Source organism: Pleurodeles waltl, chromosome 9 (assembly GCF_031143425.1).
Source record: "Pleurodeles waltl isolate 20211129_DDA chromosome 9, aPleWal1.hap1.20221129, whole genome shotgun sequence".
NCBI classification, from domain to species: domain Eukaryota; kingdom Metazoa; phylum Chordata; class Amphibia; order Caudata; family Salamandridae; genus Pleurodeles; species Pleurodeles waltl.
This window is the reverse complement of record NC_090448.1, coordinates 993812858-993833370: the sequence shown is the minus strand read 5'-3', so window position 1 is coordinate 993833370 and position 20513 is coordinate 993812858. Positions and strand designations below refer to the sequence as shown.

Genomic DNA, 20513 nt, shown 5'->3' with positions numbered 1-20513 from the left:
ACACAATCTACTTTGAATTGGTAAAAGGTGCTGAGACTTACCCTATTATTTGTATAGCGGGTTCAAGGTCTAATGCCCCCTTTATCTTTTCAGATATCAAGAAATATTATACCATGATAATTGGCACACATAACTTAAATCCTATTTCTTTTCATCTCCTCTGTGAATCCTCCTGAATACCAGAGAGAATTACATGATGCAGAGCCTTCCTCTTCCTGGCTACAAAAGCCTGGAATAATGTTCGAATGAAAAAGAGGATGATATCTGACCACTGCCCTTTGAGAAAGCCTTAAAAAGTTTGTTGTTGAGAACTGGATCTGTTGACTTCAACCACTGGCACCTCGACAGTTTCATAGTGATAGATAAGAAGGTGCCAACATTGGTGTGATCATTCTGTGCCTCTGCAATATAACTGTAGCTTGAACAAGTCACAGGGGTGTGAAGCCAGGTGTTTAAATTTGGAAGCCCTGTGTGCAGGGGTGCAACCTAGGTTGTCTATTTCTGGTTACTGCGCCCTTGTGGGAACACTCACTCCAAGACTTGGGATTAGGGTTGTACTTGGAACAGAAGTGTGGAGAACCACCAGAGGATTGGGATTAACCCAAAACCACCCATGGTGGGGGCCTGGATAATTTGGTGGTGACGTCTCTATGAAGGCAGAGAGTAGAGTAATGTCAGCACCACTCTTGTAAACACAGAAGGACCCTTGCTAGGTGACTGAGGGCACAGGAGGGATTTCAGGAGTACCCTTACAATAAAGTGGAACACCAGGTTTGTGTAGGTGAAGTGGCTGCTGAGAGTAATGGTCAACAAACTTTAGTATGGCAACCTGTTTGGCTAAACTCAATGGAAACTACTAGATCCACTTCAGGTTGCAGTGCAGATGTTAAGGACTTAGGACAACATCTGGGTTGTAACCTTCCAACAGACCCCACAGACATCGGGTGGTTGGTACATGGTTTCAGTGTTTTCACAAGGCAGTGAGGATGGAGTGCATATGGCCATATGCCAATACCAAACCAAGACCTAATCAAGTCTGCTGAGTAAATTCCTAAACTGACAGCTTGAATGCAGATGACAGAGAAGCCTGCTTTCAGGAAATTAATCAACCTAATAACTGTACATGTGAAGACATCCACTGGAGCCTCTTGCATGATGGCAGGCCAATCGTCCTAGCTTATAAAGGAAAATCTACTGTAAATTAGAGAGGAGATAAAAAAATGACATTGAATTACTGCAGGTTCACTTTGCTGCAAAGCTGGAGTTGGTAGTTAAAGAGGTAAATTCACTGACTGAAAGCACCAACAATGTTAAAGAGGTGATAACATAAATTGCATCCATAACTATTCCACACATCGACATGAGTCTGGAGCCAGTCAAAGCTCAATCCCACTCTTCTATGTAATGTGCAATAACCTAAAAAAATGCTCTATGTGGGGCAATTTACGCATTAGCAATCTAAGAAAGGATACTGAAAAGGATGTTATAGAACATTGCATTAAAACATGTGGAGCCAGCCGTGCACCGAGATGGGACCTTTGGGCGCAGCTTCCTCTCCTGCACAGTGTGGGTCCTGTTAGTGAAATGCCTTGGTAACAAATTAGTAGTCTCCTTTCTGTCCATCCCTGTGGAATCATGGGCCCACAGCAGGCCCCAAAATTCAGGGCTCACAGATCCCCTCATTATTTCTGTTTCAGCAAGATGGTAGCACTGACTGAGACCCCAGATAGGACTAAACATTACCGAGGTATAACAGGGCCATGTGACGCTCTTGTAGCCAGGCACTGCAGTGGCAGCAGAAACATCTGGTGTAGAGTCCATGAGAAAGACCAGGGTGTCTGTCCAGATCTGAGTGGAAGATGGAACTCTGGGCCTGATTTAGCGTTTGGCAGAGGGGTTTTCTGAGGAAGGGATATCTGTCACCATTGTTTCGGTGTAACCCCTCTGTCAAACTCTAATTCAGGCCAGTTGTCCCTTGGCTACAAGCCAGAAAGTGTTGCTAGTTTGCAGATTGCAAGGGTAACTGACTTGCTGTTGCCAGGTGAGAAATACCTCAGAATCCCGTTGGGGTCCACCCCAAGGAGTGGTGGCAATGACCCCAAAAGACAATAATCAATGGGGCATAAAGGACAAATGGAACTTCTTCACTCAGAAATCCATGACTACCAACGGGGTGTGAGAAGATGACAACTAAAATCATGAGTCAGCTGTCCTAGGGTCTCTCACAGGGGAAATCTTGTTTATGTCAATACTGCAAGATTTATAATAATCTAACATACCCAAAATAAATCCATGAAGGGGCTGATGTGGGATATGAAGTGCAACGTAGTGCAAACAGAACAAAAGAAGCTACATTTAGGCAAGTAAGTTTAAGAGCTGAAAAGAGGAGAACAACAAAGCAGCAACGGCACACAGATGATTTTGAGATGCAGAATATTTACTTTATCTTGTCTACTATCAAAAGTTGAGGTTCTTGAAAATATAGGAAGGGGTCTCTTTCTCAAAAATTTTGGTGTCTTCTCCTCACCTCTTTGTCATCTGAATATGAAGAGAGAGGTGCAAAATATTTTGCTGATCAGGGTACTGGGGATGCTGACAGCCTCCGTTCATTACAGATGGTCAAAACAACAAGGCTGCCCGTAAAAGATCACTTAGATGTGGGATAGGATGTAGGTATGTTTAACTCACCAGTGCTAAACAGAGGGAACTGGTGACTATGGCACCAGCGTGGAAATCAAACTTTTGCTTGTTAACAAAGGTGCACATGTGATTGTACTTCCTGGAATCACACAAAGATAGAGCAGAGTAAAGCCGGGGGACTGAATAGGCACCTTTTCTGCTTGTACTACAAGGGTGGCACTTTCTGCCTGCCTTATCTGTTATTTTCTCTTTTCTTCTTTTATGACTGGGAGCGGAAGTCCAAGAACTTTAATATCATCTATTGGAGACAATTGGGGGCCTGGCATGGGAGCCAATGGAGTAAGACATACCATCGGTGAGCTCTTGCGGCCACACCACTATCCGGCTGCATCCGCCCAGTATACAGCCTGTGGGGGGCCTCTCTAGAGTGTGGGTGGACCCCAGAACTATGCATCAGCGTACTGAAAGGCCAAAGCAATTTTGACGAGGATCCCAACAGAACCGAGAACTACTGCAGCCATGAGGCTGATCATGATGGCGGCACCTGCAGCTGACACCTGAGGCCAGATCCTGGGATCTAGGGCCAGGAGCGTGCAGCGCGGTGGTGGGGCGATACCACTCCCATCTGTATTGTTGGCGCCTCATTGTTAGGGCGTGAAGCGGGGGCATTTCCAGGGTGGAAGCCCTGCATCGCAGACATAGACTTGGCGGCTGACACTGGGTGTCGTTCTGAATACCTGTAGAGGATGCCAGAACACTGCAGAATGCTGCAGGAGCCCTGGGCATGCAGCGCTGCAGCAGGGGAGCCCCCCACTCCTCCTTCATTTTGTGGGGAAGGAGATGTCCTTGACGGCCTTGACGATTGCTGCAGCCATGCAAATGATCACAATGCCGGCGTTTGTGGTTGCCACCGAGGCCGGCTCCAAGGCACCAGAGAAGACAGCCTTAGAACAGTGGAACACGAGGTGACTGAGAATTCTTAGAGACGATCACTGCAAGCTGTATGAGCACTAAGCAACTATGGAGCATGTTGTGGCTGATATACGTCCTAAGGTGGGGGGCCTCACCAACAGATGACTAAAGTAATTGAGTGGATCGTATCCTAGAACACAGAGCAGAGGATGCAGAGGGCAGAACATGCTGGAACAACATACACCTTGTAGGACTCCCAGAAAAAACTGAGGTACGGGATATGCTTTCTTTCCTGGAGGGCTAGGTCCTCTTGGAGGTTGCAAATGAGGGCCTCTCCCTGTTATTTGCGCTGGAAAGGGTGCATAGAGTGCAGACGAAACCCACACCGCTAGGTGCCCACTGAAAATGGTGGTAGCCCAGCAATTACACTACAGAGTTTGCAACAATATCCTCAAAATGCCCACAGATAAGGGGGGCATCTTTGTGGAAAACCACAAGGTCATGTTATTTCTGAACTTCACGCTGGCGGTGTAGCAGCAGCACTCCTCATTCTTAGCTGCTTCGACAGCTAGGAGTAACATATGCCATGCTATTTCCAGCCAAATTGAAGATCACTGGGGATACAGGGGGACTTTTTCTCAGAAGGAGGTATGGGCATGGATTGAGATCATCAAAGGAACTCAGAAGTACCTGGAGCCCCTGGGCTTTCCCGGGGACATCAGCTGAGAAAAACTTGCCCTTGCTCTGTGTGCCCCAGAGGACTCTTCTGGGAACAGACTTTGGAGGGTCGCCTACAAGAGGTGGCTAGAATTGGGGGGCCAGGCTCCGAACTGAAACATGCTGCATCTGATTTCTGATGCGGAGCTACTGAAAATCTCCCCTCAAGCAGTCAATGACCTGGGATGATGGAGCTGTACAAACTGTGGACACTGCTGTTTGGTAACCTGCTGTGTAGGTATTGGGGTCTACCTTACTTCACTTTACCTTGCATTGCACTGCTAGACAAGCTGGGGTCTTTGCTGACTAACTGATGGGCAAGCTGTATCCTTATGTGGCCGTAGTGATGCACAAAGGCCTGGGAGTTTACATTCCTCTGAGACTGCCACAATCCCACAACTGTTCACTGTGTGACTGGCACACGGTTCTGATGTTTTCTTTTGTTTTGGTTTGCTAAAATTTGGTTGGTAAGACTGTTTCCTTTGTGTCTTGTGGAGGGGGATTTAACTGCTTGTGTCTGTGAATGCATCTGAACGTCTGGAGGAGAGGAATGGGGTAGCTGTGGGAGGTCCCGAATGCGGGGAGGGTCACTTAGGCTTGGAGTCTGTGATGGCCTATACATTGGATGATTGCAAGATGATCTCCTCTTTAGCACAGCGAGTGCGAATTTGGGTCTGTTCAGGGGTGCACTTTCAAGTGCTAGAGGAGAAGGTGGACAACAAGGGGTGCTATGCAATGCTGACTGGATGCTTAGTACGGAAACATCTTATATTAGTTAATGTGTATGCCTCCAGTGTTGACCAGCTGAAATACTTACATGAGTTGTCAAGGGTCTTAGCCCCATATCTCACTAATGCTATCCTCTTTTGGGGGGGACTTTAGCTGTGTGGCAGACCCTTCCCTAGAGAGGTCACATCTGCCTCTAAGGGACTACCCAGTCATGCGGACTGCAAAAAAGGTGGTTGACTGGACACAACAATGGCGGCTAGTGGACACTTGGTGTACACAACACCTCACAGAGCATGACTATTCTTTTTACTCCCCCCGCATGACCTCCATGTGAGATTAGACACGTTGCCCACCTCCCAACCCCATCCCCCCCCCCAATTCTCACCCCCCCCCAGAATCCATACACAAGTGCGACATTCTGAATATTTGGCCTGGATGCTGATTGACCATAACCCACTCATGGTGATTTTGGCATTTTAGAAGCTGAGGTTGCGGGGAACATGGATGCAGATATATCTGCCTCAGAGGTTACTGGTGCAATTCCGACCATGGCGCTGGGCAAAATACAGGGCTCTGATGGACTACTGGTTGAGTTTTATGCAACATACAAAACTCAACTGGCCACATAGTTTGTCAAGATGTATAAATCGATGTGCGATGCCCAGGTGCTGCCTTCCACAACAGGGGAGGCTTAGATATTTTGCTGGCCTCCAACTAGCCTCTATCCATGCTCAATGTTGAATATAAAGTGTTGAGTCAGATATTGGCAACCCAACACTTACCCCATATGCCGCAACTCATACACAGTGATCAAACCGCCTTCATCCATGGGATGTGGTCGGCGTTTAATATCAGAAGGGTGATGGCCCTGTTATTCGCTGCTGCTGCCGCGATTCATGAGTAAGCAGCAGATCAGATAGTTCATATTGAGAAGGCCTTTGACAGTCTGGGTTGGGACTACTTATAAGCTATGCTGTGCTATATGGGTCTGGGAGATAAATTCCTGGCATGGGTGCGCTTGCTGTATGCGGCACTCACTGCTAAGGTTAGAACTGGAGGGGTGATCTCTGACTCCTATGTTGTGGAATGGGGTTTGAAAGAGAACTTCCCCGTCCCCATTACTATTCGCCCTAGCAGTGGAACCGTTGGCAAGTAGCGCACAAGAAGGAGCATGTTATAACAGCATCACCCATTGGGGTGCTCTGCACCATATCACAATATATGCCAATAATCTGCTGTTTTTCTTTCGGACTATGTGATAGATGTCCCCTGCATGATTGGGCTTCTGAAGGACGTTTGCGCTTTGTCGCTTCTAAGCATGAACTGGAGGAAGACCAGTCTTTAACCCCTGCGGGAAACCCCAAAATCCCAACAATGCATGGGGTAATGCAGTAGGCGAAGGACACCTTTTGTTATCTGGGTGTGCTGTTGTACTGCAATGAGTGCACACTATTGGATGGTAACCTGAGTAGAGTACTGTCAGAGCTCAGTGGGTCTGCCCACCTCTGGAAAACTCTTTCTCTGTAGCAAGTGAATATTGATCACCAAGATGACTGCACTGCCCCGGCTCTTGTATTATTTTGCTCCTCTGCCAGTCGTGCTCTCCTTATTCCAGGTTTAGGGAGTCGTACTCCACGCTGGTAGATCTCATATGGAGAGAGGGCCGCTGCAGGATGCTTTGGCAAAGCTGCATTGTCTGGTGTAAGATGGCGGGCTCGCTGCCCTCGGCTTTGAGGCATAGTATCGGGAGACCCAGTTACAGTGGGTGGCCAGGTGGATGGATTATATATTGCCAGGAGGCTCGTTTGTGAAGAGGGGGTGCGCCGACACAGCACTGGCTAATGCAGCTCCTTCTGGAGCCCGGCATGCTTCAGACAGTGGCCAAGCACTGCTGAATGTGGTATCTGCAGAGAGCGGGTGTGGCCGCCCTCTATGCACCCACCGTACCGCTCCGATGGCTGATGTGCCTTCTGCCAGAGGACACAGCTCAGCGAGTGGGGGACGGGACAGCTTTAGGACTACAGACTCTGAGTGACATGCATGATTCCAGGATTTTGCAGCATTTTGAGGACCTGAGGTTGACATATGACTTGTCAGTGGGCTACTTCCTCTTTCACGGAGCGGTCACTGCACTACTGCGGAGATGATGGCGACAGGGGCAGAAAGAGCCTCCGTCTACAAGGTTGTCAAGCCTTTACAGGTCTTTACAAGGCTGTCATATCTTGTTCAAAGTCTCAGGTAGACACAGGGAGATCATGTGGATATGAGTACTCCTTTTACTGCCTTTAGAGACACCTGGGTGGCCGACACAGGCACTCCTATTGCAGCTGTGGACTCGGTCAAAATACTAGCTGGGATACCCTGGGTTTCTCAAAATGCTTGTTTCAAATTAATCAATTTTCACTACCTACATAGGGCACCCCTCACTCTGGCAAAGACCAATAAATTCTACCCAGACGCTAGCTCGCTTGCAATTCCCTCTGTGAAATCTGCTGGACACTGATCTGTACCATATAGTATGGAGTTGTCCTCAGGTAATGGAGTTCTGGGTGGGGGCAGTGGCCCTAGTTACAGAAGTCACAGAGCGCACGTTATCGGCAGAACCAGCAATTTGTGTTCTCTGGATGTTCCCTAGGCCAGCTAAACATAAGGTTACCATGAGGTTCATGGACCTGGCATCGATTTTGGCAAAATGACAGATTACAATGAACTGTAAAAGCACATGGGGACCACAGGTTCTTAAATGAATGGGGTAGTTGCAAAATGGGCTGAGTATGAAGGTGTAAGCTTGCTCTGGGGGGCTAAAAGAGGCCAGTACTCATTGGCGATAGCCTAAGCATGGAGTGCGCCAGTGGAGGAGCTGTGCCCTGGGGTGGAGGGATCGGAGACTATCTCCACCATAAATACAGGCCAGATGAGACACAGACACCTCTCTGGCCCCCTACTTGATTCCATCACTCATTAGTACTGTCTTCTGAGGAGTTGGACTCACACTGCAGTACACTTGAGCAGCTACTGGGGCTGCTATTGTTGGACCAGGTTTTGGGTGGGGGGTTTGGTTATGATTATGTTGATTACGTTGATTTGTTGTTCTGCAGTGTGTCTTGTTGCAGCACCGATACGATTGGTCTTATGGCTGAACTAATTCAGGAGATTGGATTGTTCCTTCCTTTGATCTGTCAATGTTTTGAATTGTGTCTATGATACAAATACTAATAAAGTATGGTGGAAAATAATCTATTGGAGACAATTAGTGGTAATGTTACCAGATGTTTCTTTGACCCAGTGGTGGCAACTCCCACCTCAACCTTCACCGACCGTTCTATATTTGAAAGTAGACTACATGACCGCAGTTTGCAAGTTGTTCATTGTTCATACCGAATCGATGTATACTGGTACATGGGGACGCAAAGGGTATGCTGATGCTGGGACTAGTTAATATTTGGTGACTTGCATTTATAGTTTGAAGAGTGTGTGTTTACGTGATTTGTTTCTGTTAAAGCTACAGACCAATACAATGTTTGTTCCCCCATCTGGTGGGGAGGAATTGTTATTGGGCAAGGTGCCCAGTGTGTGTCTGAAATGTTTAGGGAGAAGGAAGTTCCCTTGGGATGTGCTGGTGAAGTGCCATTTCTACAGGACAAAGGGGGAGGTCCTGCAAGCTGTTAAGGGAGAGGATAAGATACAGTTGTCAGAGTTTCAAGAGCAATTGTTTTAAGACCTTTCTCAGTTAGCTATATTAGAAAGGTCAATCCCTGATGCAGGAAGAGGTACAATATATCTCTTCTTCCTGTTTGGCTTTTTTTCAAATGGAGCAAACTATGCACCACATTTCATGTGGAGGAGCTCTGACGGATTCTGAGAATGGCTGTGGACTGGGAGGCAGATATGGACAGTGCTTAGCCCTGGAGATGATTCAACACATAAGGAGGGGTGGCTGAACAGGCACCAGATCTAGTCATGAAAATAAAGTTGAGGGCACATTGTTGCAGTTTGTGATGGGGCCTCGGAGAAGCCATCAAGACAGTGGTTTACCAAACTACATGACTGCTTCAGTGATGGTCAGTAATTTTGAAGTGAGTGATTGTGACTACTGGTTTGCTCCAAATGTCTTGGGGTCGAAGAGAGGTAACAAGTGACGACTGCCTTTGTATGCAAGACCTCTGCTGTATGATGGTGGATCACAGGGATTTATATAGTGCATATCTGTCGGGCATCACTGGGCTGAGAGCAGAGTAGCAGCCTGGGCAGGGCTAGCTCATGAACTGAAATTTACTAGCGATCAGGATTTGTTTTTACAGGTTATAGGTAAAGCTTTTACAACAATGCTGTTTCTTCTGGGAATGTGTTAAAGGGCAGGAGGGTAGGTAGCCCTTATTGCTCAACATTTATATGATTCATTTGGCCGTCTAATTGAAGCCCCTGTTCTTCTGTAGCAAATGTATCCTGCTGATTCTCAATTTATTGTTGATCTTTATGAGCGACCTTCATACACAATGGAAGCACAAACATGTTTTAACAGCTGTAAAGCACTGCATGACGATCAATAATATTTAAACATAAGTAAAACCAAAATTCTGCTCTGAGTTACAAATCAAAAGAACATTCAGTTTTGGCCATCTGAGCTGGGGTATTTTTCAAAAACTGGTCCGATTGTAAGAAATTCGGGGTTTGTTTCTGACAGTGTAATCATTTGATACCTAAATAAATACAGTTGTCAAGGTAGCCCATTTCCATTTCTTATCCAAGGCAACCTCCTTACTTCAGACATTTCCTGCTGCTAATAAATCCAGTCTTTTTCTCAAGACTGCACTGTGCTAGAATATATTTGAATATTAGTCAACTCATACTGACTGAACAGAACGAAAACTGTTCAAAACATGACAAACAGTATTGTATGTCGTTTATACAAATTTTATAATCGGACAGAGCATTGCTTAAGACTACATTGGCTACCAGTTAATGATTTAATATATTGCAAAGTCTTAAATTTAAATTAAAAAACGTTGTAAGGACTATATTCTGAACATCTAAGTAACAACTTTCAAATTAAACAGCATTTCAGGAAATACCACTCAGCTTCAGATCCTAAACTGACTCTCCCAATTTGGAATCTGGTCGGATAATGACGAAATATCCTCACTGTCGAATAAACAATCATTTTAAAGATTAATGTGCTAATGCATAGGGCCACCAGATAATTCTTCATGATGTGTGCGTTTTTATATATATCATTGTTACGTATGTTGTCAGCAGTTGAGCCGAAGACAGTATAATGATATATTGCATCACACACTGTTGCTGAGATGTTGATGAGATGTTGAGACTGATTATGTGTAATAACTATACATCTCAAGGATGAAACTAGACGAATAGAGCATTTGGATCATAATATATGTAGCCTTCCAAGTCGCCTCCATTCATTGCTCTGAAATGTTGTTAGTTACTATTTTACCCTGCTTACTTGCTTTCAATGCCGATCACAATACTAATGTTAGCTTAAACAATTGGTATGTCATTGTTAATGGAGATTTATCCTACATGAAACTATTGTTCTTAGTGTATTTACATGCTAAAAACTATTCTCATGCATGTGTATGTGATTTTTCACTGAACACTTAAAGAAATGTTTAACAAGTGTGTAAGAACTATAAATGCAAATAAAAATGTTTTTAAAGGTTTAATGTGCTATTTTAAATGCATGTCCTATTTTTTGTACATTTATTTAGGGAGACTACTGTGGAGTGTGACTTCACTTTGGTGGTCAATAAGAAATACTATATGACACAAAGGCCTTGGGGCTATATTGGAGGGTCTTAGGAGAAACTTGATGGTGTTGAGACCTGTAGACTTGTGAGAGTTATTTATTGGAGGTAACTGGACTGTGTTTTATTTTCATGTACATAAGACTGATACCCTTATTAACCACGCCTGCATTGTATTCCTATTGTGAAGGCCTAAAAAGAGGCGCTAGGCCATTGCAGGCCAAACCACTTGCCCTGGCTTAGATACATCAATAATATCCTCTCACAAATAGGTTGTAGGGACTTGTGGTTGGCCCTGGAGTCCCTTCCTTTTATTGGGAAGGCTCTCTTAAAGAAAATATATTTGGAGTATATTAAGGGGCAGGTCCTTGCACACTCTTCAGGTGGTGTGTTGACTTATTCCATTTTACAGTTTGAGGATCGGTTTCATCTGGAACCATCTCTGGATGAGATCCAGCCGCCCCTTGCAAGGAAATTGTACCTGCAGTTTAGGTACAACACGTTACCAATTGCAGCATTTACGGGTAACTGGATGTGCAAGAAAGATTCTGCTTCTTTTTCTTGTGTTTTGTGTGGGGCAGCCAAGGAGCCAGAATAACATGTTTTGTTTTTCTGTCCAGTGTACGTAAAGATTAGGAAGAAGTGGATTGTTCCCGTGTACCGTTTACTCGGTGTAAGAGAACATCAGACTGCTCTAAGGATTCTAAAAACTGATGCTAAGCCTTGCCTGGCTTTCATTGTCTCCCGTTTCTTGTTGGCGATGTGGAAAATTAGGCAATGTGCACTTCCTTAGTTGCTGTATCCTTATCATGTAGTTTGGTTGTGGGACTGTGCTCCTAGGGCGCTATGAGATGGAGGAAGTGTTTTGGTGCTAATTTGTGCTCTTTTTTGATGCCTATAGTACACTTCCTATCTCCTTATGCAGTCGAATGAATAAATGTTGTTATATCTTCTGGAGTAGGTATAATTTTAGATAGGGGGCTTCCCTGCTCTTTGTTGGGTCGAAGTCAACTGTGAAATTAATTTGGGTACTGTTTTTATTATCTGGCTAATGCATTTTTAAAGTTGTGATAAGATGACACATTTTATATTGGGATTATTTTTTGTAGCTGTTATTTTTATTATTAGAGAGAATAAGCCTGTCCATTTCTGGGTTTTATTTATTGAATTGCCCTGTTCTCCTTGGATGGATATGTACATTTTATGAGATCCCCTGTCTTTTAAGTTGTACGTATTCTTATGTGTTGTTTTATTTATGTTGTGCTTTTTTGATCTTTCTGAGGGAAATAAAGTTTTATGATGATGGTGATGATGAACTAAATATTGGTGAGCAAATTACTGGTTCAAGGGGTATAATTAATTGACTAAAATAGCCAATTTTATGACTTCAGATTATGCCCGAATGAATGGTTGACTATGACTTTGTATTAATAGGAACCCTGACTACAATTTCCACTATCTAGCCGGTGGGAACTAGGAGATTAGCTGATAAAATATTTGGCCACAAGAGTAGATCTGCTGGTGGGCCTACATGGCTTTATGCCACACAAGAAAGTGGGGACTTGAGGTCCATTTTAGTATGGGACGGCTAAACTGAGGGGGTTGAGGGACTTTGGAAGTCATGCTATGTCTTTCAAGTTGACTATCCTTGAAGCTACTCTGAAGAAAGGGTTAGCGCACACCTGCAAAGTCCATTAATGGAACCACAATGTGTTGTCCACTGTCAATAGGGTTGAGGTTTGACTTAAGCAGCCACAATGGCAGTTGCTCTTTATTAGAGCTCCAACCATGCACCCAAACATCCTGATCCTTAGGGCAGACTTCAACATTAGAAAAGAGAGTGCCTAGGGTTGCACTCACTTGGCACTGGAGAAATTACCATTTATGCCCCCAGCTCTTCCCCAACACCTGCCCTTCCTGGCTTTGGGTGCTGTGCGAGGAGTGCGCCAGGGCAGCCTGGAGTCCTCCCTTGCATTGCTGTAGATGTGCTGGACTCAAACTACTTCAAATCCACCTGTGTGTCTGTGTCCTCCTTTCTGGATAGCACCCATCATCAGCTGCATACAATAGCCAGATACCAGTAAAGACTGAGGTCTAGTAAGATGGGGTGGTCACAGTGAAGAAAGTAGAGTGGGCCTGGCATTTTGGAGGGAGAGGGACCTACTACTGCCCTGTGCTGCATGGACATATTTCAATGGTGTGGGCTAATCTCCAACAGAGCTGCACCGAATTTTCTAAATTCTGCAAAGTCTTGAGGGTTGTGCGCCCCACTGCTCTTGGTGACTGCTATGGTGCCAGGTGAATGGGGGTCACAGACAGGCCCATGTATTTTTTCTAGTCACATATCCCAGCCCAGACAAAACCATTGGAGGTGCAGTCGACATGTCCTTGCTCCGGGCAGGAAAGACAATTGGCCTCTTCCTACTTCTTGTGAACCCCACACACAACTAAGACCAAGCTGGTACTGGAGCTCCTGGGACAATCACACCTGTGGCAGGGTTGTCAGGCTTCTCCCCTCTCTCAGCAGGCAGGTTGGATCACAAGTGCTTCAGGCCAAAGGAACAGCGTCTTCCAGCAAAGCAAGACTTCAGGTTATGTTGCTTCACCTCTGTGAAGCTGGCAGACAGACACCAGCTCTGGTTGTACAGCACTCTTAAGCATTTTGTGAAGCACTTCCTTTTTCTGTAAAAGAGAACTTGGAACTGCAACAAAAAAGTAGGTTAGTAACTCCCACTTTTATACAGTCAAAGCAGAAAGGAGATATGGATTTGCAGGCTGCTCTCCAGACACAGCCTTTCTGTAGAGTGATATACTATTCACCGCAAGATAGTCTCCAGCTAGGAGCACCCACAACAGATGCACAAAGAAGCATGAGCTTTCTGCAAATGGCTATCAACAGCCACAATGAAAAGTGATCAGGTAGGAGGCAAAAGACTGGCCTTACGTAAAGGGGTCCTTTTTACTCTAACAACAGAGACAGCAGTCCCACTTTCAACCCATCATCTACCGAATCACCAAACGTGAGACTTAGGGCCTGATTTAGAACTTGACAGATGGAATACTCCGCCACAAATGTGACAAATATCCCGTCCGCTGTATTACGATCGCCATAGGCAATAAGGGGATTTAATACGGCAGATGGGATATCCCTCAAGGTTGTGACTGAGTACTCCCATCCGCAAAGTTCAAAATCAGGCCCTTATTTCAAGACTCTCCAGGTCCATGGCCTGCCTTATGGTAACACCTATAAAACTACTAGGACCGTGATGAAGAATCAGATGACCGGACCAAGCTCAATAACCTGAAGTTGTTTAGGTTTCCGGTGGGGCTAACAGAACTCAATCTGTGCTTGCCCTTAAGCACTGCATCTGAGACCCCAGCCCTACTGAAACACTCTCCTCATGCTTTATACCAGTGCACATGCATTGAGTTGGCCTCACCTAAAACAAATGATCTCTAAAATACTCAAATTTAAGGACTGATATGAAATTTCTACAGTGGTGCAATGCCTGGATCAAATATGTTATGAGTCTCATTGTATTTTGGTGTTCTGAGGTTACATCCAACAAGTGTATAAGCAAAAGATTTTCTGAGGCAGTTAAGCATTAACAGTGTGCAGTGAAATTCATGTGCTCCTGTATCTATGTAAAGTAATATTCTGTCCTAATCCTTCTTTGAGCCCACAGAAGCTGCATGGGCATGAATCAAAGAAAGGTGATGCACATAACCAAAGCCAATGGCTATGCTCTGCTTCCAAGCTTCAATAGTATCTATTTTCACTTGACCACAAAAGAGGTGGGGATGCTATGGTAACAAATACTGGTGGAGACTTGAGGTGGGAAAGCCGCCCCAAAGGGGCTCGAATCTTTGCAAACCTCCCTCTGCATCCATGGAAGGATTCATTCTCTGTCACATCAGAGCCAGCTTACACCATATACAATTACAGGTAGTGAGTACAAGGGCAGCACTGTAGTTTAGAGAGGAGAACAGCATCAAAACAGTGGAAGAGTTGGAGGAGGGGCCTGTGGAGGCAGGGGCTTAGGTTAGGGATGTGACTAAGAAATCACAGATCAAGGAGGAGGAGGCGCAGGAAAGTTTCCGGAGTTGCATGTTGTACCAGTTTGCACTCTGTTTAGCTTCCCTCACATGTGTTTTATTCATATCCTCGGTTCAGCTGTTTTAGTGTTATTAGTTACTTGTTCCTTGTTTTCACTTTACCTTTTGTGCTATAGTGCTTTGTTCCGCTTCTCTGATTGAGGGCTAATATCCGACTCTCCTTCGTTCACTACCTTTTAGAGAAGCAGGTAAGACCTGAAACAACTGGACGAATATATGTTGAGGTGGGAAGGTGATTTCAATTAGTATTAATTGCATGGTCATCTATGTACTGCAGTATAAGGCCTGCACAGGTTACTCAATATCGCTCTGACTAGATCTGTGGCAGTCGAGTCCAGTGCGGATCTTCAGTTTTCCAGCCAACCTCCTCTTTTCTCATATAAGTATGCCCATGGGAACAAGTTTTCTATTTCCATTTCCAAGCTATACAGGGGGTAACTTTTGGGATTGGCATTGACGACCAGCTTGGCATAACCCCACGGCAGACAGTCCACTTGACTCCGACTTCACCACGCCAGAGAATATTTCACAGAACCTCCAACACTCTGCTCTAGCATCACCTCTTGAAAGAGCCAGAGGATGGGCCAGCAAATACCAGAGGGAACTGTGCTTTAACTTTGGTTAACCTCTAATTATTGACTGAGGTCAATGTCAAGAATTAACCATGTGATCTCAGCAGGTGTTTGGAGCGTCACTATGAGCAAATACGCTTCCAGTAGAAGTATTACTTTTGCATAGGTCCTTCTCTTGTAGGATCCTGACGACGCAATACTCCTATTTTCCTAAGACATGGTCAATGCTAAGGCTCTACTTATCATGTTTGATTTAGGAGTTCATTTTCTCTCTGGTTATGTGGTTATCGTTGCGGGCTCCATCTCTGTTCTAGTTGCTTTGAAAATGGGAGAGGGATTGAGCTCAATGTGCTCCTCTTTTTTGAGGACCGCATTAAGTGTCAGAGGTGGGCGACAGATACTTCTGATTAGAAGTGTAGAATGGGGGAACATATGGAGTTCTTGTTAAACACATTGTTTCTGTTTATCACTATAAGGTACAATCACTCTCTTGATAGTATGTTTCTTCATGGGAAAATTAGTGATCTTACCTACTGAACAACTTTTCTTAAAGATGGCCCTCAGGCCTAACATGATAGAAAGACTGGTAAAATCAAAAGAAGGGCTGTCTTTAAGGCACCTAAATCTGATTCCCCCGATATTGTACTCCTCCAGGAGACTCATGTAGCCGGGTCTCATGTTCGCTTTCGCAGGAAATAGTGATTTATCAATGTTATTTACTCCATTTTCACAGAAAGGTCCTGTGCTGTAGAAGCTCCTCCTTCCACACACAGTTTATCAAATGTGATTCACAGATCAAAAACCTCCTGGTCGTCAGATCCCTGAAGGGACACTCCATTACATGCTAAATGTTTGTGCTCCTTCCCCATGTCCATCTCCTTTCTTTCAACTCTGAGTCAAGTACTGCTCTGTGTCACGCTGAGAATTCTGTTAGTGGCAGGAAACTTCAGTGAGGTCAGACACTCTTCATGTCCTACAATTCAAGCCTGGCAAACTCAGGGACTGCACTAAGTCCATTTCTGTAACAGAAGATTGGTGTATGCGTCACCGCATCCTCAAAGCCTACATCTTTTTCTTGGCTGCTCATAAATCCTTCTCAAGAGTGGATTTTTCTTACCTCTTGCAGACTCTCATCTTGTTGTAGAAGTGACATTCTTCCTCATGGTCTCATGAAACCTCTGACCAATCCTTGGTGATGTTGTCCCTAGGCAATCCGTTGATTTAGAGTGTGCATGTTTGGAGGTTAAAATCATGGTAATTAACAGATGAATCCTTTCTTAATACAACCTTGAAAAAAACATAACACTGTTTCCAGTATAATGTCGGCTACATTGGGCGGCAGGTTACCATATAGGAGGCCTTGAAAACAGTGTTCCATGAGAGAGCAAAAAGATTCATATCCCATCTTATGAAGAAGAGGAAAGCGATCACGGATCGAGAGACATACCTTCTTGAGCTTGAACATAGGTACAGATGCATTTGTGACCTTGGACAATTACTCTCCTTAGACAGAATGCACTGTTGTTTGAACTGCACTTGACTGACGAGGCCAGAAACTGATGGTTGGCATTCCAAAACCATAGGTACCACTGAAGGGGCAAAGGGGGGGAAAAGCTTTTTATGGTTTTATTACTGACACAATCATTCACTTCATGAAAGAGAGATACATTCCAAAAATAGAGTTCTCCCCATTGACCGTAGAGCAGTTGCTAAAGAGTTTGCCTCTTCTTATGCATGTCTTTAAAACCAAAGACCGCCTTAAATCAAACCAAACTTGCATTGTTCTCACTTTCCACTTTAGAATCTGATCAAATTGACCTGTGTTCTCTGTAGATGACATCGCTGATGCCATCTTTCAACTTGCCCTGAGAAAAATTCCGGGACCAAATAGCCTACCTGTAGAACTCGTCAGCGCCTTGCTTGTAAGGTGAACCTTTTTTTGGGTGACATGTTTGTGGGGGCAGCTAGGGGCGAATCCTATCTCCGGATCTGAGGTGCCTTGCTTGTAAGGTGAACCTTTTTTTGTGTGACATGTTTGTGGGGGCAGCTAGGGGCCAATCCTATCTCCGGATCTGAGGGAGCCAGTCATTATAGTATTCTTAAACCTAGATAACCAGGCAAGTAAATGTGCTACCTGCGGGCTAATATACCTAATCAATGTTGAGGTCAAGATCCTTGTCAAAGTCATTCTCTTGTGCATTCAAACCTTTGTCCACCATCACCAGATTGGGTCCATGCCTGACTGTTCCACTTGCCATAATATTAAATGCCTCAGAGTGTACTGGCGCCTGCGTCTCACTGAAGGGGCCAGTGATGCTTTACTTCTTGATTTTGAGAAGGCTTTTGATTACGTAGGATGGGATTACCTCTTTGCTGTGCTCAAAAGGATGGGCTTCGGATCTAGGTTCTTGTTCAATGCTCACCTTCTCTATAAGTGACCAACTGCCAGGATACAAGTTAACAGAATTCTCCGCTCTTCATCCTCCACTGAACATGGCACCAGGTAGTGTTGTCCTCTCTCTCAACTGCTCTTTACCCTCGCTATTAAACTTCTGGCATGAGTGCTGACAGCGGATATGGAGACCTGAGGTTTTCAATGGAAGCTGAGATGGTAGACTGTGTCTCAACATATATATTTTATCTGCCCCATGTGAGGCTGTCCCTTAACCACTTTAGACTGATTTCTATCATACCAATCAATTGGTCCAAGTTGAACGTCTTCTTCACAGTACGTCGTGCCATATATTATGAATTTTGGGATCCCAATTTCAGGGTGGAAGCAGAGGGCTTCACTTACCAGGGAATTAACATAACACATTTGACCATTCAGTGCTGGTCCTGAAACATCAGCCCCTTGTTGACTCACTCTCCAGAGATGTGGGTTACTGGTCTGCATTCCCACAGTGCCTAATGAGGCATCTCACAATTGCAATAATAGTTTCCTTACTGAAACCACTATATGCTATTCAGAATTACCACTACCTCATTCCTCCTGTCTTATTCCACAATTTTAATGCTTTTCTTCACTGTTTCATATGGGAGGGTGGGACTCTACAGGTTTGCATGTTTCAAATTTCCATACATTGGTGGGCTTTGTCTGCTGGCTATGTTTCACTATTACTGTCCAACTCCTGATAATTACTACTTGGCTTTAATGTGTGCAATCGGAAAAGCCTACCCGATTGATAGATCCTGAGAAACTGTTCACCTACACTTTAACTATAAGACAGTAAACTCATAGATATGGAATTGGCCAATGCCCTCTACCCCCAAAGTTCATTCTCCTCCACATTTTGGAGGATACTGATGCTAGTCCCTATGCAATAGCTTTGCTACACTTGGGATTGCTGATAGTTCAATGTGACATAGCTCACCACTAGTGATCAACTTGCCCCACCCCGCATGGGTGGATACAAGGCATGAATAAATGCAATAAATGTATGGTTCTTGAATTGCAGATATGTGAAGCATAGTAAGATGTGGGTCCACTGGAAAGTGAGTATTCACTTGGACCAACATATTGGGGTAAGTAACTAAAGGTAACAGATGCATCTTATACTAAATTGAATATCGATTAGATTACCTTAAAATGTGTATATCTGTTATCTGCCACGCATTGTGTGATGATGGATGATTAACATTTTTCTACTATGTATTATTTCAAATGCCATTAGACGTGCAAAAAAAAGGCTGGTGTTTGCTCTCTCACTCGAACACCCAGCAAAGTAGATATGGAAGAAACAGTCCATATAAAGTAAAGATCAAAGAGGTTGAATTCAAATCTTTCTATGTTTGCGGGCAACGCTGTCTCGTAGAGTCTTGATTCAATGGTCCCTGCAACAATTAGTACCCAGAAGCATTCTTGAAAGTGTACATTTATAAAATGAACGTGGACAAAAGAGAGGAGCTCAATTTTGATGTTTTCCACTAAGAAAGTAGAACTGCTCAGAGACTCTACCATTTCACTGGAATCTTAAAACGATTAAATGCCTAGGAATATAATGAAGCACAAAGTATAGTGATTTATATTACCCAAAATACTTGCTGAGCTATAGAACGATATAGACATGTGGATGACCCTTCTGTGTGTTTGACTAGATTGCCACACTTAGGATGAACCTGCTGCTTAGGTTGCAGTACATCTTCCAGTTGCTTCTGATCTGGGTTTTCAATGCCACTCTTAAAATATTGAGTATAATATTACATACATTTATATGGAGGGGGAATAAGTTTAGGATCTTTGTAAGATTACTGATGTGTCCACCGAAGGAGGGTGTAATGCCTATCCCAAGGGATGAATGGTATGGGAGACTGTGTGGCTCATTACCCATGGAAATGCTAGCTGTTTCAGTGAATAACTCTAATGACACATTCCTTCCAGTCTGACTCCCATTGTAGATGTATATGGCCTTGGTAATTACTTGCTCAAGGAGCTCACAAGTGACAAGTCTCAGGATGTCCTGCTAACACCCAGACATGGGGTTTCCGGGATCAGACTGTTAAATAGTAGTACCTCAGATAAGATAAGAACCTGGACCCAGGGGATCCAATGGGGCAAATGGATACGATTGGAATATGCTTATTGAGCATTGTGGAGGAGATGTTCAGATGAAGGGCAGGTGGGATTTAGGGTTGTTAATTAGTTGTCGTCAGTACTACACATACACTATATTGATGGCAGGGTAGAATTACCACTAGTAATAAAAAAGAGAGCTTAACTGCACTGGTGAAGGTGGAATGCACTGCTGTAAAAATTGAATTAAAACATTTGAAAACTAAAACCTATTTTGTTCAACTCTTGTTTTTATGATTATGTGAAAGAAATTAGAAGTTATTTTTTTTAAAGGTTTACTGCCCAGTTGTTGAGGATTCTTAGTCTGAACTGGTTAATATTTATCAAAAACATTTTGTATCAAACGGCTTATTAATTATGGTGGCTTTGGTTTTTGAGCTCTAAAACTGAAGCATGCATTTTGTTTTACTGGAAATAAAATAGAACTATTGTACTTTTAGGAGAGGAAACTCAACATTTAATTGAGACCATAAAATAAATTGTTGGTTG

At 44.1% G+C, this 20513-nt stretch overlaps 1 protein-coding gene across 1 annotated transcript in view; it reads right to left on the bottom strand.

Moving 5' to 3' along the window:
* The window catches only part of HGSNAT (heparan-alpha-glucosaminide N-acetyltransferase), a 307063-nt gene that overhangs the window by 125031 nt on the left and 161519 nt on the right, over positions 1-20513 (bottom strand). The gene's annotated exons all lie outside the window — the stretch shown is intronic.